Below are 17,752 nucleotides of genomic sequence, written 5' to 3'. Positions count from 1 at the left end.
AATCATGGGACCAAGCACGAGGTCCCGAATAACAGAACTCAAATGAGTTTGAATAGACGGTGCACCCCAAGTTTGAAAAAATAGGTCTAGAACTACCGGGCAAAACCAAAATAGGTGAGTCGTGTTCTCTACTGCCTTCTCGCAAAGAATACACATGCTGGGAAATTGAAGCCCCTGTTTCCTTACATTAATCTGGGTTTGAACACGATCCAGAACCACTAGCCACGCCAAAGCTTTTGCCCTCGGAGCGGGCCCCTTACCCCATATACAATTAGTGAAAAACCAGTCCATCCCGGATGGCAACAAGGAATGGTAAACTTGCTTAATAGATAACCTATCTCCGTTCGCCATGGCCTAGTGAAGCAACGGGCGGCCATGGCCAGGCCTAAGATCCCTGTCACTGAATGAGCGAAGTGTCTTCTGCCACTTCAACCAAAGGGACGAATGACACACTGAACTGGGCGTCAAAAGAAGAGAGTCAGGTAGACTACCATATTTTTGCCTAACAAACGTAGCATAAGGAGATGGAGATGTGGAAGCGACCCAGGCCCACTTCAAGACTAAAACGATGCTCATCTTTCTCCGACTCGGAATCTCCAAGCCGCCTCGCTGCCTCAGGAGAACGATCTGTTGCCAAGAAACAAGCGGGAACTTTTTGTGAGACGCATTCTCAGACCAAAGAAAGTGCGAAAGCAGACATTTAATCGTTTGTTCTACTGTCATCGGTATAATGGACATGCTCATACGAAAATCTGGTAATCTGGCCAAAATATGGCAAATTAGCGTCAATCGTCCCGCAAAAGATAAATATCGAGCCTTCCAAGACTGCAATTTCCCTTGCACCCGCTCTATAGTAGACATCCAAGACGAAGTTCTCGACGGCTGCAGTGAGTGCAATGATAGACCTAAGAAATTAACAGGAAGGTCAGATATCGGGCAGTTGAAGATCCTTGCAGCAGCCGATTGGAGGAGAGGGTCAGCATTGAGTAAGACCAGAGCGCACTTACCCTCGTTCAGGCGAAGGCTTGAAATTGCAGCGAATACTTTAATAATGAAACACAGCCTAGACATTTGATTAACATTCGCATGACCAAATATTATAGTATCATCTGCATATTGAATTGTGTGACCAAATATTAGAGAGAGAGAGACTGAAATCTATTATGGAAAATTACATTCAACCTTTGCCTGAAATCTGCCAAACAGAAACCTCATGTCCATCGCTTTGGAAAACGTGAGTTCTTTTTGGTTGCTTTGTGTTGTCTTGTAATTTAAAATTTAACCTGAGTTAAAGGACAACAATAAATTATTGAGGCCCTTGTTTGACAGCTTTCAGAAAAGCCACGCCCAACCACATGTCCAACATCAAGTTGAGCTTCCCACAACCAGAAGTCCAACTACCCCTACAGGCTCGGTTCATTTACAGCCGAGCTCCGACTCGGCTCGTTTAGCTCATATAAGTCCAGCCGAGCATGAGCTCATATGAGTCTGAGCCAGATGAGCTGAATTTGAGCTCGTTCATTAAGCAAAAACATCTCTTTTTTTACATGAAACCACAATGTGAATAAAATCTATGCCCTTATTGTTACCTGTATAACCAGTTGATAATCTGCGTTTAAACCTAATATAAACTATATATATGAGCTGAAACCAGTCAAGCCAAGACAAACACCCATTCTTGGTATTCCACCAACTTAAACTGTATGAGTTGCTTGTAGCTTTACTTACTTGCAGCTCATTTGACGAGTTTGAACAAGCTTCACAAAAGCCAATCTGATCTAAGTGGCCAGTTGCTCGATTTGTTTACCAGTCCCATATACTGCACAATATACGACTAGGAATGAGGTCCTTTACTTTTTCTTGAAACCCACTTGATTTGGATCTCCAAGCCACCAAACAAATTTAAGGTAGCATCAGTACCCAGGATCAAGAAATTAACCGTTCATGTTGCCTACCTTGTTACCCTTCAATGCTTAAAACTCAAGCTTAAATCATAATCATTCTCAGGATCATTATGGCAACGCCCAAGGTGTTAGTATGCAAACATTTAAAAAAAAAGTGAACATGTGAAAAATATAATAACTGCAACTGCTGATATCTTATTGGGATAGCCTTGGCTTTTAGTGATTGATTGATTGCTTGAGAGAGAGAGAGGGGCTTATAAATTGCTTTATTTTTGGGAATCAATTCCAAAGTTAGGTAAATAGCTTCACGGGGGACTAGATTGATTAAATTAACATAACGCTGGTTTAGAGTCATTAACAAACTGTACGAGTTCATTGCATCACATGTTTGATGGAACAGTTACAAAATTTATTAGTCTCACCAAAATCGTTTGAAAAGTCAGGTATCAAAAGAGAGAGAAAGTTCTGCTGCTTTAAATAGTCTTTCTTCTTCTTCTTCTGCAGCTTATATTTGAAAAACTTTGCCTCTTAGGGTGGACTGACGCATAGATTGTGTACACGCATGACTACAATGATGACGCACTTTGTACGCTTAGCAACGCGGGGTGCTTAAGCCTTTTTTGTTATTATCCAGTCAACCTTGACTTTTTGATCAAGCCAACTTTGTTTTTTCATTTCTTACTTTCTTTGCTCGTCTGTTTGTTTTAGCTGGCACATAGGTAGTGCCCTTTCATGGGAAAGGGCATGCCCTTTTACACCCACTCCCTTGGGAAAGTCATTTCATGCCCGCAGAAAGATGTGTTGCCCATTGTGTTGCCAGGTGGACCGACATGTTTCTTGTGGGATGCTTCATTTTTCTAGGGGAAAGTGGTGTTTTCCCATGAAATAAACATGTCCTTAACATGTGCACAGTGAGGCTTATGGGTAGGCATACCAAGTTCTACATCCGAATTTAAGTCAGAACCAAACCAAAATCTGATTCTAAATATACATAAATGTCGGATTCTAGTCTATCTCAAGGTGTTCATGATGATCAATAAGTACTCCAAGAATCCAAGGATGGCATGGATCAAGATCCCAATCTCAAGTTGAATGTTAATTGTAACAAGGACTCTCAAAGTGCCAATATGAGAAAATGTGTATCTCAAGAGTCTCCTCTTATTGAGGAGCTCTAACATTATAAAATAATATAATATGGATGGCTCTCTGGTGATTGAGTGAGAGAGAGTCATTATTCTTAGTAGACGTAGGCATTGTCGAACCACGTTAAATATTATGTTCTTGAGTGTGTTTGTGTTCTTTTATAGTATCAAAGCCACCATAATTGACACTGCTTCAAAAGCTAGTTTAGTCATTCGTGATGGACCATAGCTCAAGCTTGATCACAGGATCTTCTTCCTCCACAGCTGGTATGATTTCCAACGTGATCTCTTCTTCGATGCCTGATAATGTGCATCATTACTTACCCATTAAACTTACTTCAGAGAACTATCTTCTCTGGGTATCTCAATTTATCCTTGTTTTAAATACCTATGGTCTTACGGGGTATGTTGATGGTAGCAAACATGCATCTGCAAAACTTTTGAAAAACTCAATGGACCTAAATCCGGCTTACATTGAATGGTTAAAATATGATCAACTTATCCTAAAGTTTAATCATATCATCATTAACTGAACCCATTCACACCCAAATCATTAGCCTTTAACTTGCTTGTGTCATTTAGTATGTTTTGAAGGTGTCCTATGCTACCCAAACCAGATCTCGTATCGTGCAACTTAAATTACTATTGTAGGACCTAAAGAAAAGAAATCAAATTGTAGGTGACTATTTTCAGCAAGCCAGAGCTATTGCTCACCAACTTGCAGTGGCTTCCAAATTTGTTGATGAAGAAGATATGAATCTTCAAATCTTGAGAGGCTTTATGAGTGAATACATAGCTTTCAAAACATTCATAGAAACCCAAAAAGAGTCCAATACTTTAGATGAACTACATCAAGGACTCTGACTGTTGATTCCTCTGTTCCTACCATAAATTTCTCTGTCAGACCAACTGGTCATGGTAGAGGCAATCGTTTGTATAATAGAAGCTATGGTAGGTTTAATGGTAGATTTAATAACAATCAAGGTGATAGACCTAGAGTTGTGTACTAATACCCCAATAAACCAGGTCACAATACTCATCAATGCTATCAAATTTTGAATATGTACCAAGGGCAATTAGCTCCATCTCCTCTTACTACTATTCATGCAGTGCCCCCAAACAAATACATCTACCTATAGTAATGATGGATGGTACCCAGATACAGCCCATCATGTCACCAATGATATCAACAATCTTTCCATTCACAGTATATCATGGACCGACCTGATTCAGTGAAGATTGGCGATGGTTTATGTTTGAAAATTGATCATACTAGTTCTTCTAAATTTCAGCATGAACTCTAATAAAGAAGCCCACATTGGTGAGTGTGCATCTATTGATCAGTGGCACAAGTAAATATTGATTAAGTTTGATTTGCCATGTGAAAAATTCTTTAATAATGTGTGTAAGGCATGTTTGAAAGGGAAAAATTCATAATTTACCATTTGAACATGCTTCTAACATAAGACATGATCCTTTAGATATTATTTTGACCCATTTTAAGAGGTCGGGATCGGTCTGGGTGTGACCCAGACCGAACCGGGTTGGTCTGGGTCACCCTCAGACCGAGGAAGGTTAATATATATATATATATATATATAATAAAATAAGAACCGGTTCTGGTCAAACCAGTTTATGAAGGTCGGTTCAGTCCAAACCGAGTCTGAGCCGAACCAGTTGAACCAAACCAGGTCTAACTAAATCGGTTCGGCCTGACTGGATCAGGGTCCTTGGTTCAGATCCAGCTGATCTAAACCAGATCTGTTCTGGATCTGATTGGATCAGTCTCGGGTTTAGACCCAGTCAAACAGGTCTGGATCCAGTCAGACTGTCCTGAATCCAATCAGACTGTCTTGGATTCAATCAGACTATTCTGGACCCAGTCAGGCAAGTCTGGATCCAGTCAGATAGGTCTGGATCCAGGCTGACAGTCTTGGATCTAGGTAAGTAGTAGATCTGGACCCAGATGATCGCTCCTAGATCCAGATCATAGATGGATCTGGATCAGAAAATTCTAGAATGGTTCAAATCCGAAATGACCTAAATATCATTTGGGATACCCGAGATTCATTTTAGTAAAATAGGCATATCTTTGCACCCCAAACTCAGAATCGAGTGAGTTTTGGTGCGTTTGACTTGTATTGTAGAAAGAAATCTACTAGTTCATGAATTCAGTCAAATTAGCGATGCAGAAATCAAGGATTCATGAATAAATTCAGAAAAAGATATTTTGATCATTTAGTAATAAAGTATGAAGTTTTGTGTATTAATATGAGAATATTATGTAACCAGATCATACTATTAGAGCTTCGTGAGGTTCAATTTGAGGAAAAACACAAGATTCGCTTTCAAGGTAAGGGATATTATAAGTAATTTTAGAAATGAATAAATATTTTACGTTGCATGTTATTGTGATTTTGTGTATTAATATGAGTAGCATGATAGCTTTTAAGTGATACCATGACATACATAAAAATTATCATGCTTGACATTATGAGTTGATTTTATAAATGTGGTTGTGATATCCATGTTAGTTATGGCGTATCCTGCATGACTGAAAGAGATTGTATTTGTGATTGCGTGTCTAAATGTTCATTAATATCATGCATTATGATGAGAGTATGTTAGATTGGAGTCCTGCATGACTACAATGATGACACACTTTGTACGCTTAGCAACGCGGGGTGCTTAAGCCTTTTTTTGTTATTATCGAGTCAACCTTGACTTTTTGATATTCTTACTTTGCTTTGCTCTTGTCTGTTTGAGAGATTTTAAAATGTATTTGTATGATGTTTATGGTGGCTTCGTTACTTCTGTGATGTCCTTGAATATTGGTAAAAGGTAATTAATCATTATGAGTTACTTTTATTCATTTTGTGCTTCAGAAACCTATCATACACTCCTCTCTTTAATTTAATAAGTTTGGCAACCTAAGCCATACTTGGTTTCTCCCTCTTTCTAAATAAGACCTCTTACACATATTTTAGTTTTTTCCCTTCTTTCAAAAATAGAATATCATATTTTAGACAACCAATTGTTGAAAATTTTAACATTGATAACCACAAGATTTATGTAGATGCCATGTATTCTTCATTGTTTGTTGTCTCAGGATGCATGGGTATTCATTTTCCATGGTGCTTGTTTGTTTCAGCTGGCACATAGGTAGTGCCCTTTCATGGGAAAGGGCATGCCCTTTTCCACCCACTCCCTTGGGAAAGTCATTTCATGCCCGCAGAAAGATGTGTTTCCCATTGTGTTGCCAAGTGGACCGACATGTTTCTTGTGGGATGCTTCATTTTTCTAGAGGAAAGTGGTGTTTTTCCATGAAATAAACATGTCCTTAACATGTGCACAGTGAGGCTTATGGGTAGGCATACTGGTTTGGTGTTCCACGACATGAGTGCTGCCATTGAGTAAGGGTTGTGAAGCATCTAGGGATGTCAACAAGTTGGATGTTGTCCGACATTGGAAATAAACCTAAATCCATTTAGTCAGATTAAGTCGGATCCAAAAATAACTGGATCCAAATTAGTACCAAGTTCTACATCCGAATTTAAGTCAGAACTAGAGGTGGTAAAACCTGACATGATCCGCCAACCGCCTCTTAGGCAGGTTCGGGTTGGGCTTAAACTAACCTGTTTAATTAACAAGTCGACCCGCCTAACATGTTTATTAAATGGCTCGGGTTCGTGTTAGGGGTATGCCAGTCCGCCAACCCGTTTAATAAACAGGTTAGGCGGGCGGGTCAACCCGCCAACCCGCCCGCTAACCCATCAACCCGTTTACCCGACCCAACCCATTTATAAACGGGTTGGCAGGTCGTGTCGGGTTACCTGTTTAATAAACGGGTCGGGTTCGCGTTGAGGTATGTTGACCCGCCAACCCGACCCGTTTGCCACCCCTAGTCAAAACCAAACCCAAATCTGATTCTAAATATACATAAATGTCGGATTCTAGTCTATCTCAAGGTGTTCATGATGATCAATAAAAACTCCAAGAATCCAAGGATGGCATGCATGGATCAAGATCCCAATCTCAAGTTGAATGTTAATTGTAACAAGGACTCTCAAAGTGCCAATATGAGAAAATGTGTATCTCAAGAGTCTTCTCTTATTGAGGAGCTCTAACATTATAAAATAATATAATATGGATGGCTCTCTGGTGATTGAGTGAGAGAGAGTCATTATTCTTCATAGACGTAGGCATTGTCAAACCACGTTAAATATTATGTTCTTGAGTGTGTTTGTGTTCTTTTATAGTATCAAAGCCACCATAATTGACACTACTTCAAAAGCTAGTTTAGTCATTCGTGATGGACCATAGCTCAAGCTCAATCACAGGATCTTCTTCCTCCACAGCTGGTATGATTTCCAATGTGATCTCTTCTTCGATGCCTGATAATGTGCATCATTACTTACCCATTAAACTTACTTCAGAGAACTATCTTCTGTGGGTATCTCAATTTATCCTTGTTTTAGGTCTTACCGGGTATGTTGATGGTAGCAAGCTTGCATCTCCAAAGCTTTTGAAAAACTCAATGGACCTAAATCCGGCTTACATTGAATGGTTAAAATATGATCAACTTATCCTAAAGTTTAATCATATCATCATTAACTGAACCCATTCACACCCAAATCATTAGCCTTAAACCTGCTCGTGTCATCACTACAAGAAACTTGTGGATTAGCGATGACCTAAATCCGTCGCTAAACAACTTAGCGACGGATTAGCGTCAAATTAGAGACAGATAACTTCCATCACGAATTTTTCGACGCTAATTAGTGACGGAATATATTTGTCGCCCATTCCATCGCTAAGTAGCGATGCAATGTATATGTCGCCAGTTCCGTCGCTAAGTTGCGACAGAATAACGAATGCCAACATCTGTCGCAAGGTCCTCGTTACTATACAACGACTTTGATTTTGCGACGGATTTATAGTCGTCGCTAATCTATCGCTACATTCATCGCTTTTAGTAATTAACAATAGATATATCTGTCGCTAATCCATTGCAAACAAAGAAAAAAATAAAAAAAAATATTAGAAAATTAAATATCGAGAAAAAATTTCTCGTGATACAATTTATATTTTCTGTAAATAGAAAACAAAGTATACATCAAAATACATATAAAAGAAAACTAAAACAATTAATCGATCCACTGTAAAATTCACAAGTTTTAATTATTTATAATTCAACATTTACATTTTTGAAACAAAAAGAAGGTAGAACAAATTCAACACATGAATCTAATCATCGCCAAGATTTTGTGCGTCCTCTTGTTTATTGTCCTGATCTGTCCCTTTAGCTCCACTACATTGATTATCACCAGCAACCTACACAAGAAAAGAAAGGTCAGTATTGATAAACAAAATATATTGAAATAAATTATACTCTATATGTGATTCTATCATCCTCATATGTGTTCTAAGGCAGTAAAAAAACTGCATATGTGATTCTATCATTCTCATATGTACCCTAAGGCAGTAAAAAAATTGTATATGTGATTCTATCATGCTCATCTGTGTTCTTAAGGCAGTAAAAAAACTTACATGTAATTTAATCATGCTCATATGTGCTCTAAGGCAGTCAAAAAAATATATATGTGATTCTACCATGCTCATATGTGTTTTAAGGTAGTAAAAAAACTTTATATGTGATTTAATCATGCTCATATGTGTTCCAAGGCAGTAAAAAAACTGTATATTTAATTCTATCATGCTCATATGTGTTCTTAAGGTAGTGAAAAAAACTTATATGTGATTTAATCATGCTCATATATGCTCTAAGGCATTCAAAAAAATTGTATATGTGATTCTATCATGCTCATATGTGCGCTAAGGCAGTCAAAAAACTTTATATGTGATTCTATCATGCTCATATGTATTCTAAGGCAGACCAAAAAACTATATATGTGATTATATCAGGCTCATATGTGTTCTAAGGCAGCCAAAAAAACTGTATATGTGATTCTATCATGCTCATATGTGTTCTAAGGGAGTAAAAACACTTTATATGTGATTCTATCATGCTCATATGTGTTCTAAGGCAGGAAAAAAACTGTATATGTGATTATATCATGCTCATATGTGTTGTAAGGCAGTCAAAAAACTGCATATGTGCTCTAAGGCAGTCAAAAAACATTATATGTGATTCTATCATGCTCATATGTGTTCTAAGGCAGACAAAAAACTATATATGTGATTATATCATGCTCATATGTGTTCTAAGGCAGTCAAAAAAACTCTATATGTGATTCTACCATGCTCATATGTGCTCTAAGGCAGTCAAAAAACTGTATATGTGATTTTATCATGCTCATATGGGTTCTAAGCCAGGCAAAAAACTGTATATGTGATTATATCATGCTCATATATGTTCTAAGGCAGTCAAAAAAACTTTATATGTGATTCTATCATGCTCATATATGCTCTAAGGCAGTCAAAAAACTTTATATGTGATTCTATCATGCTCATATATGTTCTAAGGCAGGCAAAAAACTGTATATGTGATTATATCATGCTCATATGTGTTCTAAGGCAGGCAAAAAAACTGTATATTTGATTCTATCATGCTCATATGTGTTCTAAGGCAGTCAAAAAACTGTATATTTGATTCTATCATGCTCATATGTGTTCTAAGGTAGACAAAAAACTATATATGTGATTATATCATGCTCATATGTGCTCTAAGGTAGTCAAAAAACTCTATATGTGATTCTATCATGCTCATATGTGTTCTAAGATAGTCAAAAAATTGTATATGTGATTTTATCATGCTCATATGTGCTCTAAGGCAGTCAAAAAAATGTATATGTGATTCTACCATGCTCATATGTGCTCTAAGGCAGTAAAAAAAATGTATATGTGATTCTACCATGCTCATATATGATCTAAGGTAGTCAAAAAAATGTATATGTGATTCTACCATGCTCATATGTGTTCTAAGACAGTTAAAAAACTTTATATGTGATTCAATCATGCTCATATATATTCTTAAGACAGTAAAAAACCTGTTTTTGTGATTCTATCATGCTCATATGTGTTCAAAGGCAGTAAAAAAATTGTATATGTGATTCTATCATGCTCATATGTGTTCTAAGGCAGTAAAAAAACTGTATATGTGATTCTATCGTACTCATATGTGTTCAAAGGCAGTAAAAATATTATACTGAAATATTATATAAAAGGTCAGTATTGATAAACAAAATATACTGAAATAAATTATATCTAATGCACCTAAGTTAAGGCAATCAAAGTTATATGAAATCTAACGACATGTAATATATCACATGAAACTTTCATACCCGAGAGGCACCTACAATCGAAGTTTCCCTGTTTTGCAAAAAACTGTTGAACTCATCTCGGAGAATGTCGGCAATTGTTTCATGAAAGTAGTCACGCATTGTGTCCTTAACGATCTGGCATACATCATCACCGGAAAAAATAGGATGCCTGAAGTTGATCTTGACGAGAGAAGTCTGTGAGCCGTGACTGGAGGAAGCAACGACTGGTGAGGTGTTCATATTACTCTCAAACCCGAACACACGACCCTTTTTGGGTTCATTTGCTGCAGTCACCCATGCTGCAGGATCAAATGATGGATGCTGAGTAGAGTCATCGCCATATCGCTCTACCATCTGTTGCTCATATGTCTTCTAAAAAATAATGTTTACAGTATGTATTAATAATTAAGAATTATAATGTTTATGATAACTTGTATATTATAATGATTATTAATATAATAAACACATACCGTTGTCGTTCTCGCCTTCTCTAATATGAATTCTCTCGTGGTCTTACGTTTATGTGTTTCAACAAACACATCCTTGTATGGCACAATGTCTCCTTTTTCTGCTTCCTGCGAAATGAAATAATAAAAGATTTAGTTAACAGGTTTGCAACAATACTTATAAAATTGACAATATATATATTGATGAGTTACAATTTTCTTCAGGTGGCTTCCAAAAGTCCTAGATTCACCTGTGTGTAGATTGGCTTCGGCATTTTCGCTCGATTTTGTGCAGCCTTTTCTGAGCGATTTTGAAATGCATTCGCTGTCCACTTGTCGCACATTCCCTCCCAATAATCTCTCCTGATAGTAATAGAGCCATGGCCCTTCCATTGTAGTTGATCATCTATTCTGCCAGATTTTTTTTTGCTACAGTCTTCTTATTGTATAGCATGTCTGCAAATCGATTGACAGTCACCTTCTACCACACCTTCCTTGCATCATGTTCCTCCATCGTAGTCACAAAGCGATTCGAAGCCTATATATATTTTCAGAAAGTTAGTAGACATGACTATAACAAAAAATTAAATATGAAGCACATTAACTATGACAAACAACTATATACCGTGAATGAGGACCACAATCTGTCCATCACCTCTTTTGGATACTCTTTTCATTGCGCGACCGGTCCTAGTAGATGTTGAATAAATGAATTCTTAATATCGTGTACTATTTCTTGTGGCTCAAACCTCGTGCTGCACATGAATTGGTACACAGTAAATATTAATATACAATATTTATAAGATATGCAATAAGTGAAAACGAAATACTTACAGTCGATTATCGATATACACTATTCGAATGAGTCTTCTTGTGCCAGACTGAGAAGACTCTGCATCTTGTGTTGGCTCCTGACTTGTATGATCAACTGGTGTAGGTGGGTCATGTACAGGCGAAACATCATCTGTAAAAAAATATGTTAGAAATTCTCAGAATGTGCATTTTAACTAATCAAACATCCAATTAGTTAAATGATATACCTATCAAAGGAGCCCATGAAGATGAAGGTTGAGCTTGGATACTACTGGATGAACGACCACTGTAAGCTCCACGAACCATATTCTAACAAATAAAAAATGTCATGCAATATATTCAAATTGTTTTAAATCATTCACATCAATGCAATACATTTCAATATATTCAAATAATTCAAATCAAGTATTGCAATACATTTAAATCATTCAAATCATTGAAATACCTACAAATCATTCACATCATTGCAATACATTCAAATCATTCACATCAAGTATTACAATACATTCAAATCATTCATATCAAGTATTGCAATACATTCAAATAGAGGTTTGTATTACAAGATTTTGCTCACTAGCTTGAGAATTCTATCTCATCACTTGTTTGACTTTCATATTCTTCTTCTTCTTCATCTTCTTTTTCTTCATTGTTTGCTCATCCACTTGGTATATCATTTGGATTACATTCTTCTATGAATGTTTCATCGACCAATAGAGATATAACATGCATATCATGCGCAACATCATGACCATAAGAGAAGTTATAGATATCATCTGATTGATAGTAATCACTCTCTTCAGTTAACTTGTCTTCCTGTAACTGATCATACTCAGGGTATAGTTTGGACTTCACCTTGCAAACTTCCCACCATTCATTTATATCTAACTTTTTTATACTCAGATATGAAGTATAATAAACTTGTTGAGCTTGCGAGGCTAATATGAATGGTTCATATGTTCCAAACCTTTATTTATGATTCACCTCCACAATGCCTGAGGCTTTGTCGACTCTTGTTGCAGTTGGATCAAACCAATGACACTTGAATAAAGTTACCCTATTATTTATGCTTAAGTAAGTCAACTCCATTATTTCCTCTGTAACACTGTAGTAATCATGTTCATTTTCACCGTAGCTGCTACCCTTGACACACACGCCACTATTCATCATGGATTTGTTTATATTGTAATCTTTTGTGTTGAATCGATAACCATTTACGATGTACCCGTTGTAACATTGCACAACTTTGGTCGGACCATTTTGTAAATCACATATTCCTTGATCTTTAACATCATCATGGCGGACCTACACATAAACATAAACAATGATTGTGATCACGACCAATTAAGTAATTTAGTGTTGTTTACAAGTACACAATTTATGTGAGCGTCCTTACCAACTGTTTCAACCACTCCACAAACTTAGTTTCACGTTCTTTTTGTACTTCTGCATCAGTGAGATGTGAAACTTCTCTTCGCAACTCCAAATCAAATCGTTTGCAAACCACAAATACTTATATAACCGAACCATATATGCACGTATAGAACATAAAAGGATTTAGAATTGTGCTGCATCTACATATACTTACTCAATGTATGGGTCGATCGCTGAGCAATTAAAAAGAATATAGATGTGTGTTACGTCTTGCTCTCGATTTGTCAAGAGTCTTGATCGACAACTACCAAATGCATGCCCAAGTGGTTGAAATATCGATAGCTTGTCAGCTACAATTACTTGTTCTCCATCATTGTTACGAGGCGGGCATGTGTAACGTGTTGGAATGTGAGGTTCTGTTATCATCGCAAAAATTTTTCTGTCTTCCCTTCCTTGTGGAAGAGAGAGGAAAATGCTTTCGCGATTCAAACTTGACCGGATTTTGGAAATTGTTTTGAAATACTCGCCTCCGTTTTGAAAATTGCCAGAAAATCCAATGGATGGGGCTCGACCTGTCGATACGAGGTTCGACCGTTCCTGCCGCCTTTAATAGGGGTAATCGAACCAAGGACCAAAATTGTGCTTGACTTAGTGAAATTACCAAAATTGTGTTCTATCCTAAATGCACAGAGAATTCAGGCATGTGCTATGAGATTTTTGGAAAATGTAAATTGGAAAATATGATGTATGCTTAGAAAACATTTGGAGTTGAAAAGCATTTCTCAGGAAAAAGATGAAAATCAATCTCTCAGGAAACTCAGACGAAGAAGGTTTGAAATCTCGAGAAAGTTTATAAAGATTTGGAAAATCTTGAAGAAGTGAGAATCTCGAGAAAATCTTGAGAAAGTTTATAAGGACTTGGAAAACCATGAAGAAATGAGAATTTCAGGAAAATTTTGAGAAAGTTTATAAAGACTTGGAAAACCATGAAGAAATGAGAATCTCAGGAAAACTGAAGGAATTCTTGAGAAAAGATGAATATTTGAAAATGAAAACACTTGTGAGGAAAACTCGGACTTTGAGAATTTTCTTAGGAAAATGAGGGAAAATCTATAGGAAAACTCATTGGAGAAGGAAATTCAGAACTTAGGAAATTGAAATCCTGAAAATATTGTCCTTGAAATATCTGAAAATCGATTTTTGATTCTTGAGAAAGATGAAAAATTCCTTTTGAAAAGAATCTTAAGAAAATCACGGGAAAACTTTGATTTGGGAAATCCAACTCCGAATATCTTCATAGTTTCTTGAGAAATCAATTCCATGAAGTGAAAATCTCTTGAGAAAATCATGGGAAAAACAGATGATGCAGATGATTTGAATGAATGAATGCATTTTGAAAAGATTTCTAAAAATTTGGTTAGAAAAATGTGGATTAAGCCAAAGTAAATCCTTCACATATTCTGACTGTTCAGAGTTTACTTGAGTTAATTCACAACATTTTGAAAAATTGGAAATATGATGTGCATTTTTAAAATAGCCTAAGAGTGTAGGCTCAATGTGACTGGTAGAAAGATGATGGATCTGGGTCTCGTCCATATTCCGACTAGGGCCGTAAATATGGACTCCACCGAGTTCATCAACTCTCTAAGAGTTGGTGCACATGCCATTCGTGTTCATCCACGGTGAATTTTGAAAATTGAGATATATGCATCATAGAATCAGGATATTATTGAAATCAAACTATATGAGATGCGGCCTAATCTAAGCAGTAAAAGTAAATCTTATTCCAAGGTTTACATTGGATTGTTACATTGCTAACATAAAGTAAAAAAATGAAATGGAGCCAAGGAATCAGCATCTTCTAGATTTTCCTGCAAAATGAGAGTTAGTACAAGATAACCAAGGAAATGGGTATATATACTATATACAACAAAGATATACATGTAGATATAAAAATACTTGAATTTATGATAAATGATATATGATAATGAAGATATATTTGCAAAAAGTAAAAGAAAAGAAAAATATCTGTGATAACAAGTGCACATGAAGGGATATGGGATATATATATATAAGTATATATATATGTATATATATATATATATATATATATATATATGTACATAACATACATATATATACATATATATGTATATATATAGGTAGATATATAATAGATATACATATATATAGACATATATATACATATAATAAAAAATATATGCATATTAATGGAAATTCCATATAATGGGTAAAATCAGAAAATACAGGTATATACAGTTTCTGTAAGCGATTTTACACAACCGTATTTCTCAAATTATAATGTATTTTTCAAAAAAAATGGGTATGGAGCTTCCCTATATATCAATAACAAAACCTGTAAAAGATGGTTAAGAAATCATGAATGGATATTAAAATATCCATTCATGAACGTGGCCGAATATCCAGACTGCACTCTTGCAACAGAAGAGATGGTGAATACACAACATATATGATGTGCAGGAAATGCACTGTTGATGTGTTCCCATGAACAATTTTTATTCTCAAATCTGGAGGTTTTTGGACAAACAATGGGCCTCCTCGATTGAGCGTATGAATGAGAATAGATACAACGGCACCAGAGAGTCCCATGTGAATCAAGTTAAATGTTACAGGAATTCAAAACACTCGAGTTTTTGTGAAAGGAAGAGCTGCAAATATTTATACCAAGGATCTAGGGGGTTTGACATGCAAAAGATTATGAGTATCAATCTTTTCAATATATAGAGTAATTAGCACCATGGCCTGTTTCCAATACTCAGTAGCTTAATTGAACCCAACCCCTGCAATTTCAAAATCTTCCTGTCAAATGGTCTCTTCTGCCCTGTTGTAATCTTGGAGACAATCAAATTTAGAAAGGCTTTAGCCTTTAGTTGATGCTACTGTGAATATTGATCCAATAAAAACAAGGCCCATGTTTGGGCATCATGTGAAAGATAACCAATTTCATATATTCCTAAACTTTTGAGATCTGGTCTCTATTTTAGAAACATATGAGATCATGAATTTGAGATAGGACAATGGCAGTAGAAGAGAAAACTAGTGATAAAGATAGACCTCTTCCACCAACTGCAAAGTCATGAGCTGGTCTATAGGTTTATTCCTTTTATACATCCATGGCCACTCAGATTTGGTTCTGAGTTGGTTCCAACACATAATTCCTGACAGAAAAAAAAGGTACCAGGCTAGCTGGTTGGGCCCATTGCTGATGATCTGATCAGACAAACCAATCTTGTCTTGTTCAAAGGGCCTGATTTTTCTTTTTTTACAGACAGCAACAACAGTGACTACTTAGTAATACCCTTATCAGAGGAATCAAGCACCTAACAAAAAGATATATATTCATTTTATTTCCTGGATGTCAAGATCAATACTGGCACAGTTATGATACAGAAACCATACATGACTGATATTTACTTAAGGGAAAAAAATGTCCATGATGAAATGAAATTCAACAAGTATCTTATATATAGAAATTACATAAGTCTGGAAATTCATCAATGCAGACAGAGATATAACTCAATGGTATGTATGGGATGCTGATTTGAAAGGGAAAGAAGGATACAAAGATGAACTAAAAGTGAGTGCAGAGAAATAAAAAAAAAATGATAGATTGTGTTCTTTTAAATGGATTCACATTGCCGAACCACAAAAAATGACGATGCAACACATGATATGACGATTTCATCTGAAACTAACCTTGGCCCAATAGAGGTTAACAAGGGCGTTTCCTTCGATGGTGGGTCAGTCCACGAAAGGGGAAAGGAGAACCACACACTCCTTGGTTGTGCCTTGAAAGCTCTGCTTAATCAGCAATAAAAGAGCTGATTCTTTTCTGCTTGGCTGAAGAAGGGTCTGGATAGCAACTGGCTGGGGCTGAAGGCTGAAGGAAAGGTGAAGGATGGTGCTGGTGGTGGAAGACCTGCGGCTGGGGCTGAAGAAGGATGATGCTGGGCAACCTCACGCTTCGGAGCCAATCCCTGCAAAACCCCAAAAGAGAAATTTCAATCCGTCTCCTCCCCCTTCGTGAATGCCCTGCCCCCTTTTTAAAAACTTTCCCCTCTTTTCCAAAAAAAAAACGCAGATTTCCCTTCCGTTACATTTTCTTTTTTTTGAAAGCTTTTGAAAGTTTTGTAACCGAATTTTTGAAAACTCGCCGTCTTGGCGGTGGACGAAATCTTAGGTTTTTAAAGGGATTAGGTTCATTTTCCTAAAGTTTAGGTAAATGAACCTTTTAAGCAGGTTCGGCTGTGCCATTTAAGGCTACTTCTTTCTTAATTTTTTTTTTATTTAAACAAATCAATAAAAAGGAAAAATAAAAAATGAATGTTGAAATAAATGAGAGGCTTTTATGGAAATGCCACCTCAATCCACTTTTAAAATCCTTTTGAAAATAAAGTTTTTTTTTTTTTGCAAGTCTTTTATTTTCAATTGGAATGCCACATGTGTGTGGGCCTACTAACTAGAAAAGAATAAATAAACTACTAACATTAAAAAAAAATTAAAATGAAGAATTTGCAAATTGGTGCGATCTCCGGGTGGGTCCCGCTTGAGAATAAACAACTTACCTGAGATTCTGAGTATGATGCTAGTTCAAAGGCGGGTCCTGCTCCATTTAATTGAAAATACGAGATAAAACATTATTTGTTTTCAAGAATTTGGAAAATTTGGTTTTTCAAGGCAAAAATATGGATAAAAGTAAAAAAATTTGTAAAGAGATTTAAAATCTTTTGCAAAAAGTTTTGAGATAAAAT

General features: G+C 36.3%; 1 protein-coding gene across 1 annotated transcript in view; it reads right to left on the bottom strand.

The window, feature by feature from the left end:
• Nucleotides 1–17,752, bottom strand: part of LOC149848874 (geraniol 8-hydroxylase-like) — a 181,487-nt gene that overhangs the window by 77,018 nt on the left and 86,717 nt on the right. The window lies entirely within an intron of this gene.

Source organism: Nuphar pumila, chromosome 1 (assembly GCF_984573655.1).
Source record: "Nuphar pumila chromosome 1, dmNupPumi1.hap1.1, whole genome shotgun sequence".
In the NCBI taxonomy this organism is placed as follows: Eukaryota; Viridiplantae; Streptophyta; class Magnoliopsida; order Nymphaeales; family Nymphaeaceae; genus Nuphar; species Nuphar pumila.
This window is presented reverse-complemented; position numbering and strand designations above follow the sequence as displayed.